This window comes from Carettochelys insculpta, chromosome 1, assembly GCF_033958435.1.
Source record: "Carettochelys insculpta isolate YL-2023 chromosome 1, ASM3395843v1, whole genome shotgun sequence".
NCBI lineage: Eukaryota > Metazoa > Chordata > Testudines > Carettochelyidae > Carettochelys > Carettochelys insculpta.
The window spans coordinates 261,086,122-261,099,875 of record NC_134137.1 but is presented as its reverse complement, the minus strand read 5'-3'; the positions used below and the strand labels follow the sequence as shown (position 1 = coordinate 261,099,875).

General features: G+C 44.1%; 1 protein-coding gene across 18 annotated transcripts in view; it reads left to right on the top strand.

The window, feature by feature from the left end:
* CACNA1C (calcium voltage-gated channel subunit alpha1 C) overlaps positions 1-13,754 on the top strand; it is an 812,008-nt gene that overhangs the window by 742,798 nt on the left and 55,456 nt on the right. The window lies entirely within an intron of this gene.

The following is a 13,754-nucleotide window of genomic DNA, read 5'->3' as shown; positions in this document are numbered from 1 at the left end:
CCCTCTATCTGGGAGCTGGTCCTGTGCCCTCTCTGGCCAGGACCCAACTGAACCAGCTCTGATGAAGCAGCTCCTTATATGTAGGGCTACCACAGCAAGCTGCCCTCTGATTGGTTCCCCATGCCACAGCCCTTCACTCATTGGTTGGTAGAGCTGTGCAAGCACCCTCCAGCCTGCCTTAATCCTTTCCTTGCTGTAGTGGGGCACTTGCCCCAGCTCAGAGCTACAGAATATTAAGCCACAGTGAGACTAATAACCATAAGACCATTGTATGAAGAGCTCAGCAAGACACCCTTTGAAATGTCCTGGCTACAAGACAAGATGATGAGGGGTGGATGTGATTTGACTGCTTGTGTGACCATATGTGGATTGCCCTCCCTTTGTAGAAGTCCAGTGTTGCCAGAGGAAAAGCAGGGTGTTGAGTCCTAGGGCTGATAGAAATGTTTTCTGACTGGGAGGCAGAAAAGAAGGGAGAGAATGGTGAGGTCTGATTTCATTTACTAACCTGTTGTGCAGCAGTAGGAATAGTGGCCCCTGGAAACTACAAGAGCAAATCATTCTGGAAAATGACATCTCAAGAGGAAGTACGTAGAAAGCCAGCCAACTACATGCCTCCCAGAGACTAACTTCAGCCAGATACAACACACAGTACCACCAGTCCTCCTTTAGTAACGCAAATATTTTGTTTTCTTGAGTCCTATTCAGGAAGGCTCAATATATTCACCTCTTGATCTGGGTCTCAAAAGTAGGTGGTGTGATAGAGAAGCTGCAGGGAATCCCCCAAGTGGTATGGCTTTGTTGGTTTCTGGCTTTAAAGAATTTAGGAGATCAGGTACAAGACAGACCGAGACACCCAAACCTTGAGATTCTAGGGTTATCTGGAGATCTTGAGGTGATTTCTCCTTTTGTCCCTTGGTTGTGAATAAAAGGAATCCCCTTAGAATCATCCTGCTTTTCACTCCAATAGATTTCATATGATTATCATGAACTCCTGCTCCCATTCTCTGGAATATTTATGAAACAGCACCTACTCAAGTTTCCTCTCATCTTCTCTCCTGCACCTTCTCTGTTTACCCTGCCCCTTCCTTTCCCTCCTGCTTCCCTCTACTTTGTCTCCAGACAGACCAAATCTCACAGCATTATTTTTACCCCCCCAATCAAGAGTTTGAAGGCAAAGAGCTAGTGGCTCAAATCCTGCAGTCCTTACTCAGGCAGAACTCTCACTGGGCACTTTATCAATTGCAGCTTTTGGCCCTGTGTTACTCAATTCTGTGTAAGCCCCACCCCTGCAATGGGAGCAAGGATTGGTGGAAGGACGGCACACATTTAGCTGCACTTCAGTTGGGACTTGCATCCATTTCTGTCGCTGCATCTGTCCATCTGTCTCTCTCTTTCTGTAGTTGTGTCTTGCTAATTCTCCCTGCTTCCAAGCCCTTTGCTCAGATTTTGGCCATCGCGTGGCAGTGGAAACAAATCTCCACAGTTCTGAGAACTTGCACAAGTGCCTGAAGGATGGGAGATGTTTAACCTTCCAAATGTCATCGGGGAGCAGAATTTTCCAAAATGGGTAGCAAAGGGCTGTTGAAGCATAGCTGCTTCTTTTGGCATCCTGTGTTGACATACCCTTCCTGTTGCCATCCTAATCGTTGTACATAGTTTGATGCATACCTATATGTGTGTGGGTGTTTATGTACGTATAGAGAACTTGTTTTATTTTTGTAAAGCTATTGATAAAACTGATGTTGGGGGGGTCGTTTGTTTAGAATTCTAAGACTCATTCATGGTGTTTTTATTTCTGTAATAGTAAGAAGTTAATGCACCACTGTGGCCCCAACTTCATTATAAAAATACCGTGTTGAAACATGGCTGTGGCAATCCATGGTATAGCATGGTGCCATCTTCTGTTCATGGACAGCAGAAAAACCCAAAATGTTAGAATTCTGTTTAACTTAGCCATTGACAACTGTTAAAACATGAGTTTGTAACATGGTTTTCTGCCCACAGAAACACGAAGAACATTCTAAGATTGTGTGACTACAACCATGTTTGAATGGAGTTATTTTTGTAATGTAGGCGGGACCTTTTTGGTTTGTTTGTTTTTGTCTTAATGTATATTTCTATTCAGATTTTCCAGAAGGCCTCACACCACTTGCCCATTCCAGAGGAGTGCTCACGCCTACAGTCTCTATTGAATGTGGGCAGTCAGAAAAGAAAATGTTTTTTGCAGAAATGGGGGCAGTGACCCTGCTCACCTCTCCCTCATGCCCCTCCCCCACATCCACCTAGGCACTTGAGCAATTGCCAACATCTATTGCTAATAGCCGGTCAACATAACAACAGAAAATCATGTGGTTCCTGGGGGCAAAATGCATCACAAAAGCATGTATTCCCCAGTTTTATGGAAAATGCTGAGATATGTGATTTCCCCAAAACTGAATGTTTGGACTCAGTCATTGCTCCAGATCCAGGACACATTTAATTGCAGTAGAGAGGTAAAAGCAGGATACAAATACATTGGCTCCTAGTTCTGGACATGTTAAAACAATTATAATCCGAGGAACAAACAATACAGCTCTACCTGTGACAAATACACCTGTATGATGTTAAGGGCAATCAAATGATAGAGAAGAAGTGTGGGGTTATAAAATCATCTGTAGACTCAAGCACCAAACACAGTTTTTCTTACCTGGCATCTCCTGGCTATAGCAGAGGGGGAAAATTAATCCCCTCTTCTCCCTTTGCCCATTCCTTCTTTGCCAGGTCTAAGCAGTAGACATCAGGCTATCATGGTGATGGGTGCCATTGCAAAACAGAGATGGACAGACTAATGGATTCCCTCTGCCTATTATATGTGGCTTCTGTTGTTCCCATTGAATAAATCCAGTGAACCAGCAGGACACACTTGAGTGGCTCCTTCCCACAGCTGGGGAGAATATGGGCTTACAAAGTCACTGTGTCTTATATTCCCTCACTAGACCTGGATGGGCTGCTGCTCGTGGAGATTGGCTGAGAAGAACACAGTGCTGAGAGCATGATATTCCTTATATATCTTCTTAAAAGTGTGGCAAATGGGGCCCAGTCACACCCGAGTCCAGCTCATGGGGCTGTAGGGTTTGGACTGGTTCTGATACACTGCATCTTTACAGCTGAAAATGCAGATCTGGCTTTAGCCAAGTATAAACTTGACTAAGGCAGAGGACATCACATTATATGCCCCGACCCTTGTCAATCTTCACCTCATCAACGCACTTTTAAACCACAATGTACCAACTGCATATGCTGTCTGCTAGCCCTTCACATTGGCTTGTCCAAATGAGTTGGAGAGAATTTGCTGTATGTGACACATGATGTTGCTTCCAAAATGGAATCGACTTAATGGCCAAGATGCCTCCAAGCTGAAGAAACATCTGTTTCTGTGCCCTCCTATGAGCAGGTATCAGGAGACCTCGAATAGAGCCTCCTAAAATTAAGAATTTTGATTCCAAGCTTGTTGTGTAGTCTGGGCCTGCTTCCACCTCCAGACTCGTATATTAACAATGATCATCATGTTACATACATCTCATCCCTCTACGTTCGCCAAATCAGTCGCCAGTTATTATCATGGAGGTATTCTGGGAAAAATAGATTCCTCGTTGCTTTACAAGAGCAGTCCATGGTCTCCACAATGTACTGATAATTAACATTTCCAATCCTAGTACGGCTCATAGACTTTATTGTATCCTATATTAATATTCACCAACCCAATCTGCCTCCATAACCATTTACTTTTAAGGAAACTTCAGCCTCAACATTAAACAGCTTCCTAATTAAAAAGGCAGTGAAAGACACAGCTTGTAAAGTAAATGCTAACTGCTCCAGATTTCAAATGAAAACTGTCCTTAACAAAGTCTCTCTTTGGGCTATTGATGTGTTTGGACAGGCTCCCTTGGGTGGAGACTTGATATGCTGGAAAAACTCTCCCCACCAGGGACTGCTAATTTGCTTGCATTCACAGTCTGTTGGGCTCTATGTTCCAGCTGCATTCATTTAAATGTTTTTCCTGGCTTTAAACAAGTGAGTGATGTCTTCCAGCACCTTCTTCAAAGTTTAAGACTGCTCACCAGCTCTCTTCACCCTGCTCTTGGGCTGGCTACAGGCATCATCTTACATCACTGCCGGGTCTTTGGGCTTGCCCAGTGCATTCCTGGCTATCTGGAAAAATCTGTTCATGATGTAGACTCATGCTAAAGGCATTGCCTCCCAGGGGTGTCATTGCATTAGACTGTGGGTACCTGTTCAAGAAAGCCTGTAGTTATAAGTCAGATAACTAGCTAGATTGCAGGTCTCTTTCTGCCCTTTTTTCTCATCAGTTTAATAGGAGTTGCATGAAGTTAGCTGAGGGCACTGTACTGGATTCAAGTATCAGAGGGGTATCCGAGTTAGTCTGTATCTTCAAAAACAATAACAAGAAGTCCTGTGGCACCTTATAGACTAACAGATATTTTGAAGCACAAGCTTTCATGGGCAAAGACCCGCTTCATCAGATACATGTACTGGATCCACTAATTTCTCTTGGGTAAATCCCAGAATGTTATAATAGGCTGGTGCTTCTCCTCAAGGATGGCACCCCACAGACTCTGATAGTCTCCACCCACCTTTTAAATGTATATATGCGAGCCTGCTCAGAGCGATCCTGTGATACCATAGACTCCTGTGTCACATATACATGGGTGACACCCAGTTGCATCTTCTCAGCCTGTGCATCCCCAGCCCTCGCTATGATGTCCCAACAACCATAAGCCATTAGCAGGTGGATCAAGTCTAAATGGCTCAAACTCTCAACTCTGGGAAGACAGAAGTGATGGTGGCAGGATGAGGGATATGCTGCAAGGAGCTTGCTTGACAATCCTCTGACATCATCTTCAGTCTCATCATCAGTCATCAAGGGAGTATTAAGGCTGGAGATGAAGCTCATCTCAGCACTACTGCTGGACACGAGGAATGCAATAGAGGCAGTCTTCTTCTGTTGGTGACTGCCAAGGAACAGTACCCTCTCAGAGGAGAATCTTGTCACCTTCATCCATATTTTGTAACTTCGCAGTTAAACGAGGTCATTGTACCTGGGATGGAAAGTGAACACCTCTTGAAGGCTTCAACTTGTATAGTGCACAGCAGCCTGGCCCTTAAATAATACATGCTAGCTCCCTTTTCACTTCTGGACCAAATTCAGGGTCAAATTGTGAGGGGCTGTTCACAAAAACAGTTTAAAAGCAGCCAATGGAGGCTGCACAAGGAGCAGCCAACCCGAGAGAGGCTGAACAGAGCACCTGTCTGGGCCCAGCAGGCCCATTTAAAAGGAGCAGAGTCAGTTTGTTCTGAGAGCTCAAGGAGTAAAGACTGTATCTCTAGCAAGCTGAGAGACCTGTGACACCTTGGACAGAGCAAGTGCTAGCAGGGACCAAGGAAGCAAGAGGAGCTCCTAGCTGCCTGCTGGACGGGGTAATTGCATGCCCTGAGGAATGATGAAGAAGGTGCTGCAGCTATGGAGAAGTGCCCTAGGGAGGCCTAGCAGCACTAGGAGGAATTTGAGGCACATGAGGAGGATGAAATACATAGGTTCTCTAGGATCCAGAGTAGTGGGTGAACAAAGGTCCCCCACTCACCTGTGGGAAAGTCATTTGACTAATGATGATGATACAAGCCCCCGCCCAGAAGAGGGAAAATATGGACGATGACACATCCAACGGGCTGAGTCATGAAGAGTAGGCTGCACACCTTGGACTGAGGCGGGTCTGCAGATTGTGAATTTCACAGGGCAAGGCATGCTGTTTGAGTCAGCTAATCCCCCAGACTACCAGCAGGAGGCACCAGTCTGGTGAGTGAACCCTCTGACACAATTTTAATATACAGGAACCTTCACTGGTTCACACCAGAGTAACTAAGAGATCATCTCCTCCGCTATTACCCACCAAGACAGTGGTGCTACTGATATGCCCAGCATAACTAATAAACTATTGGAGGCAGACTTTCCTGGTGACAGATAGAACCCTGGTTGCATAACTCCCTACTCTTAGGGATTCGACTGAATCATGGCCAGACTGCACTCAGATCAGAATGCCAACCCCTACTTTTCCCACAAAGCGTCATTTCCTCCTATCTCGTAGGAATGTGGATGTTTGAGGCAAATGGAAAAAGAGGGAAGAGAAGGGAGAGATGGAAAAGGGTGAAAAACTTCAACCCTGAAGAAATGGAAAGAGATGCTCCCACTTTGCGTTTGACTGCTGGTCTATCACTGTGTTCTGCACTTAGAAGTCACAGTGACAGATGCTTTCTTAGTGGGAATAAGAGAGAGATGGTGGGTACACATGAGCTGCACTTTTTAAAAAAAATCTTGAGGCAGTGAATCTCAGAGCCCAGGTCAATGGACTCAGGCTTGAGGGACTTGCACTGTGGAGCGAAACTTAAGAGTGGAGATGGTCCCACTGGGTAGGGGCATGGAGTGAAGCAGACAAGGAATGTAGCCCAGTAAATACCAGAGAAAACTGGGAGCTTGGACCTTGGCATTCTGACATGGGTTGTGCCTCTGACTCACTTCATGTGCCTGCTCAGCTGTCTTCACCTCACTTTCTTGCTCATAAAATGTTTGTGAGATTAGCAATGGGTGGATTGCAGTGGCAGCTAATTAGCTGATATGGATACAGTGCATTAAAAACCAGAGACCTACATACATCCTGCTCAATGTTACTGTCTGCTAGTGAAAGCTGAGGATGCAGTTCGTTGGCCCCACAACTGCTTCCCATCTCTTCCCCTGCACCTTTACAATGAGCCTGACTCTTTACCAATGCCTCAGTCTGAACCTCGTACCTTCTTTTGGCTAATTCTCCTTCCTTCTTGTCACCTGCTCGATTTCCATCCCAATCAGCCCTACTCTGACTCATGGATCATTCATTCCCTGTCTCCACTGGTCTGCTCCTGAGACTGGGCTTCCTCCTTCGGGATCCCTACCCCATAATAACAGTAAAGAGACAGGTCCTTCATGGAGCCCATGTTGGGACTCCTGGTTTCTGACATTGGAGCACAGGTCAGTATTCACTCTAGTGATGAGTTCCAAACTGTCAGGCCTCCTAGAAGCAACAAACTCTCCCTGTCTCTGGACTAGCGTCTTAATACCAGTCACTTTGTAAGGGTTGATATTTCATTGCAGTCATATTCAAAACAACACATTAAATGTGAGGTTCACTTCATAGGAACTGGTTCTTCATAACTCTCATTACTTTCCACTTCATTCAGAGAACCTGCCCTAAAAATCCTATGACCGTCCTCCACTCCAGCTGAGCTTTCCATTTCTATGTCCCTGTCTCTGTCTTTGTTCAGTTCCGTCTTTTCTAGGTGGGACTTTCTTCATATACCTCTCCCACAGAAATCAAAGAATATAATCGCATGTGAACGTACACATGCTTTGCTTAGTCAGGACCAGAACTAGCAGCTGTCTCATCGTGGAAATGCATACCACAACTCTGATACTATTTAATGCTAGATATCCTCTATGTCTTATTTCTGAGGAACTGTAAGGCTTAATTATTGCAAACTCTTCATTGACCATGATTTAATTAGAAGCATTATTAACACATCCTGAAAATTAAGAATAATTGGCCTGCACATATTTTCCCCAGTAATTGTACTTTTCCTCTGAAACTCAAGTTTTAAAAAAGTAGCTTGCAGCTATATCAAAAATGAATCTTTCATTTAACTGTCCAATAACTTTCCACCTGGGGTCATTTGCATAGTCAATTTAATGCAAGTGACTTTCTTTATATTTACTTTTAATCACCTGAAATCTATAGAGATTACTGTCTCTGAAAACTTCATGGATATGTATGACAGATATTAAATAAATGAATATGCTATTGAAACTGGCATGATTTGCATATACTAATGAAAGTAATTAGTAGGCTTCTCCCTGAATTTAAAAACCCTAGAATTCATAGGAACAGAAACCCTATATATATATATTTCTTTTAAACATCATGAACCAAACTGAAAATAGAACACAGAGCTAATTTTTATATGTGGATAGGCAAATATGCTGATGTGAAGTTGGGTAGACTGTACGTGAAACATACATGTTAAGTTTGTGTGGGCTGGCACTTAGTATGATGGTACAGTGACATCCATTAGCAGGGAAGGACATATATGTGATAGCAAACATCAGCTCAGGCATCACAATACCTGTCCCCTGTAAGCGTATGAAGCTCCATAATGCACCAGATGAAATTCAGTCTCCAAATTACAGGTGATGGTGTTATATTAGTCTCATCTGTACAGCAATCAAGAGGTTAGCCTAAGACAGATCCCATTGGAACCACACAGGGCACACAGTGCTGCTCCTACTGAAGTTGGTGAGAATGTTGCCATTTATCCAAGAAGACAGGATCATGCTCTTTGATTCACCACCTGCATGAAAGAGTGTACCCCTCTCAAGAAACCACTGAGGGTAAACTAAACAAATTATGTGTTTTATGGACATGATCAGAGCTACTGCACTCAAAATGTTTCCAATAATAATCACAGGCACTGGATTCTTAGTGGAGAGTAGGGCATTTTAAATGCCTACATGATTGTCTTTTTTCTGCTAGCCACTGAATCCACTGATTTCACCGTAGGGTCGTATGTGTTGGGAATGATTTCCTCCATAATCCTACCGCACTCCCTCACGTCACCTCTAAGGAATGGCAGACCAATATCTGCCTGGAACACTGATACTTTCGCAAAAAGCAGTAACAAATCAATGACCGTCAGATGTCTTGATATTAAAATCCCCAAAAACGTGACAATTTATTCAGGTTTGTAATTACTGCCAGGACTTGAGACAGTTTTCCATCTCTCTGGATTTCTTCTGAGCTTCCAATTGTCTTTGGAGGACTTGCGGTGCTCATGTCACCTACTAGTGATGTCACTTTAATCTGTTCAGACTAGAAATGCAATAGAAAATCTAGTTGCTTTATTAGAGTCATTGGACAATTGATAATTTGACTCCAATATCTTTTTATATATTATGCTAACCTCTGATTCTTCTTTGAATATATGTTCATGTGGCTGTCACTCTACATGTCCATGGACCCCACATACGTGAGAGTCTTTTGAATCACAGTCTTTGTAGAACCATGCCTATATAGTGCATGTCCTCCTGCCTGATTGTTATTTTATTCTATTACCCAGTCATAACCAACAACAAAAAATTCTGCCTTGTTTCCTCTGCCAAAATGATGGACTCAAAGCCCTCAGATCTCCACTGTATCTGTCCGAAGATGGTTGAATTCCTCTCAATGGGGGTCACAGGCATTGTCTTTCTGTCTCATAAGAACCATGTGTTAGATCATGCTCCATTCATCAGTTGTCTTAACAAGAACAGGAAAGTCCAGGGGCAAGCATTTGAAGCTTCACCTCCTTGGAGCATCTGGACAGAACTACAGATTCCGCCAAAGAGCAGGGATTTGCTTCCATGATGAAGTTGATCTTTCCAAGTCTTTGTCAGTGTTCTTTCCATCTGTCACACAATTCCCAAAGTCACCAGCAGCCCAAAATTCAGCATCGTCAAGCAAGAATTCAGTGAGGAAGATCACCTCAACTCAGACTGTCACCCAGTATCAAAGATCAGTCCCACCACTTCTCTGAGACAAGGAGGACTCCCTACATCAGTCCCTTTCTTCCCAGTCCAACATCTACAGAGAGGGAAGAATAAGAGCAACTAACAGAGAAGAAAACAGCAATGGACCCCTCCAGAAAAAAAACCTTCATTCTCCAAAGACTCAGTAGTATCCTCACTGGACTCTTTAGACCTAGCCCTGGCCTCTGATTCCTTTAAAGCATTTTAGGAGCTACTTGCATGCATTACTAAAACTCTTAACCTTGAAACATCTGTACTGATGAAGAAATTCCCAAACATTCTCATATTTTCCACTTCTCTTCCCATGGTAGGATAGCTCTACCTATCCATAAGAAGGCACCTGAGACCCAGCCAGGAGCCCATGGCAGATACAATTTGTACTAAGACAGCAGGAAAAAAAGTACTAGGTACTACAAAAGGGGGTTGAACAGTTTGACCCAATCCAGCCTGCATTCCTTGGTGGTTTTCTGAGGTCTATGAAAAAATGGCAAAGCAGGCTAATAGCATTCCTAAAAATAAAGATTTTCCCACAATTAGACTTAGTTAGTAGAAAGGTCTATTCATCAGTATCACTGCAGTTATGAATGGCTGATTACCAGGACTTACCTATGGGTAAACAACTATCTCATTGGGATAGGGTATCTTCCGCAAGATTGCAGAGAGGAGTCAAAAAGCATTATTGTGGTGGGCTAGCTAGAAACAAAGAAACTACTACAGGTAGCCATGGATGCACCCAATACAGCAGCTAGCGCCACACACCGTCTCCTGGCTGCAAGCCTCTGTTACTTGTTTAAAAAGCATGAAGCACACAACTGATAATTTTCTGTTGGTAAACAAATAATTGTTTGGCACTTATGCTGGCAATGCATTGTACTCTTCAAGGATTATAGGGCCATGCTATATTCCTTGGGAATCTATATCTCAGCCCCAAATTATAAACTCTTTAGTTACCAGCAACAATTATGTCAGAAGACACCTACCTACACCCAATACAGGCCTTCTGAATACCTGTTGAGGAGGAAGCCAAGATTTTCTCACAGAAGACCATCATCTTCCTTGTCTGTTGGTCACTCTATGTCAGTTTCTAGGTAACAGGTTTCCTAGAAAGGTCAAAAACCCACACTCAGACCACTAATAACCACCCCGAAGCCTTCCTCTTGAATGCTGTCTTTGTTTCTTCCATCAAGCCTATTGTTTGTGACAACAGCAAACCAACGTGTTCTGGAAGTTATCGGCAATGATCACCTCCTCCAGTTTTAGCCCCTAACTCCAACCACCCCCTTCCCAGTTGCTCTTCTGGGACCCTTGTCATGAAAATCACCTGAAAGATGAATCCATTTTCCTGTGTTGTTCTAGCAATAGTAGAGAAAATGCCTCTGGAATACAGGGAAGTGACTTTTGTTCCCAGTATTTCCTTATCCTGAAGAAAAAAGAGGGTTTTCTTTCTATCCGACATCTGAGAAGCTTGAACAAATCTATTCACTGGTCAACATTCAGGATGGTAATACTTGCCTCCACCATACATTCTCTTCAAGCTCAAAACTGGTTTGAGGCTCTCCACCTACAAGATTCATACTTCCCTATTGTCAGCCGCCAGCCCCTAACAAGACTATGCAATTCACAGTGGAGCAAGTCATGATCAGTGCACAAAGTTTCCATTTGCTGTCAGTATCAGAAGTCTTCACTAAATGTCTAGCTGCAGCACATATGAGCAGATGTGGTATGTAGGCAATTGGATTATCAAGGGCAGATCTCATTTGGAAGTTGCCACAGCTGTGAATGATTCAGGCAGCTAGGTCTCATGGTAGATTCTGATAAACTGTGTCTCATTCCACCACAGAGGATAGAATTTGTAGGCACCGTAATAAACTGCAAATAAGTGAAAGCATATTTCCCCAGTAAAAAATTTCTTTCCCTTCAAATGATAATCACCGGTATCAAATCAAATCTGACCACTACAGTAAGTAACCCTCAAATTCCTAGGCCACATACCAGCTTGTATACATGATGCCACTAGGCAGACTTCATGTGCTCCCATTACAGGGCTGGTTAATGTTGTAGTACCACCTGCACCACAGGACATGAAATGAGCAACTGAATTGTGGTCATTTTACACATCCTGTCAGCATTGGACTGGTGGTTAGGATCAAAAAAATGTTCAGAAGAGGGTTCCCTTCTCTGTATCTCTTCCAACAAGGATGTTGATCTATCAGGACTGGTTGGGGCATGCACATGGAATACCTCCAGATACAAAGGACTTGGTCTCCAAAGAACATAAAGGTCCTAGAATTTTGAGTGATCAGATGATCCTGCATAGCATTCCAGCCTGTTCCACAGAATTCTATGGTGCCAATTCTTACAGACAACACATCTACAATGTACTGTAAATCAGGGAAGTGCCCTATCATCACCCCTATGTGCGGAGGCTATGAAATTAATGGACGTGATTCCAACAGTACAGGATAACCAATAACCACAGTTGCTCTTCATTTTCTAGGAGTCAGCAACAGCCTAGCAGGCATGATGAGCAGACAGTCCATCACCACAAGTGATCTCTCAAGAGCAGCAGCATCCAATCAGTATTCTCTTCTATAGAAATCTTATTGCATTCTTCTTTGCCACAAAAGATCATATGAAACATCCAACCTTTGGTTCTAGGGGAGATGTGAGACTAGGATGATTGCCTTACACCTTCCTTATATTGTGGGATCTATGACTAATGCATTTCCATTGATTTTCTGGATTCCAGGGCTACGTCTACACGTGCAGCCAACATCGAAATAGCTTATTTCGATGTTGCGACATCGAAATAGTCTATTTCGATGAATAACGTCTACACGTCCTCCAGGGCCGGCAACGTCGATGTTCAACTTCGACGTTGCTCAGCCCAACATCGAAATAGGCGCAGCGAGGGAACGACTACACGTCAAAGTAGCACACATCGAAATAGGGATGCCAGGCACAGCTGCAGACAGGGTCACAGGGCGGACTCAACAGCAAGCCGCTCCCTTAAAGGGCCCCTCCCAGACACAGTTGCACTAAACAACACAAGATACACAGAGCTGACAACTGGTTGCAGACCCTGTGCCTGCAGCATAGATCCCCAGCTGCCGCAGAAGCAGCCAGAAGCCCTGGGCTAAGGGCTGCTGCCCACGGTGACCATAGAGCCCCGCAGGGGCTGGAGAGAGAGCATCTCTCAACCCCCCAGCTGATGGCCGCCATGGAGGACCCAGCAATTTCGACGTTGCGGGATGCGGATCGTCTACACGGTCCCTACTTCGACGTTGAACGTCGAAGTAGGGCGCTATTCCTATCTCCTCATGAGGTTAGCGACTTCGACGTCTCGCCGCCTAACGTCAAAGTTAACTTCGAAATAGTGCCCGACGCGTGTAGACGCGACGGGCGCTATTTCGAAGTTGGTGCCGCTACTTCGAAGTAGCGTGCACGTGTAGACGCAGCTCAGGAGTGATGTGTAAAATCGGACAGGAGAAAAGAAATGCCAGTTTGTTATAAGGGCATTGTGCACTATTTTAACAGAACAGACTGCCTCACAATCCTTTCATTATCTTCTCTGGTGCTTCCAAGAATCAAGCCAACTCCTCTGGATTATGCAGAGTATGTCAATCTGCTATCATATGACTGATAAGCAAAGGTTAACACTTACTCCTGTAGAGCACCAGCCACATTCCATGCTTGCATCAGGGAACATTCCTGAATCCAAAATTTGCAAGGCAGCTATGTGGAGCATGAGTCTTACTTGTGTTAAACACAAAGCCCTTGACCTGGCTGAAAGATCAAATGCCAACTTCCGTATGAGAATGTTACAAATGATTGTTCAGTTAGGAAGAGCCAAGGCCCCTCAGTCCTATTTCCCAGATGGGTCATTGCTTATCAGTCGTGGAGTGGGATTCTCGCAGATACATACTCAAAGAAGAGAACAGTTACTTACCTTCTAGCAACTGTGGTCCTTGAGATTCATGTGTGCCTAGAACGGAATCCACACCTACAGGATCATCTTGAAGAGCCGCAGCTACTGTAAGATAAGTAACTATTAATTTCTAAGTGTGCTCCACCTCATCCTCAGCCTTCATTCTACTCTTTTTCCAGC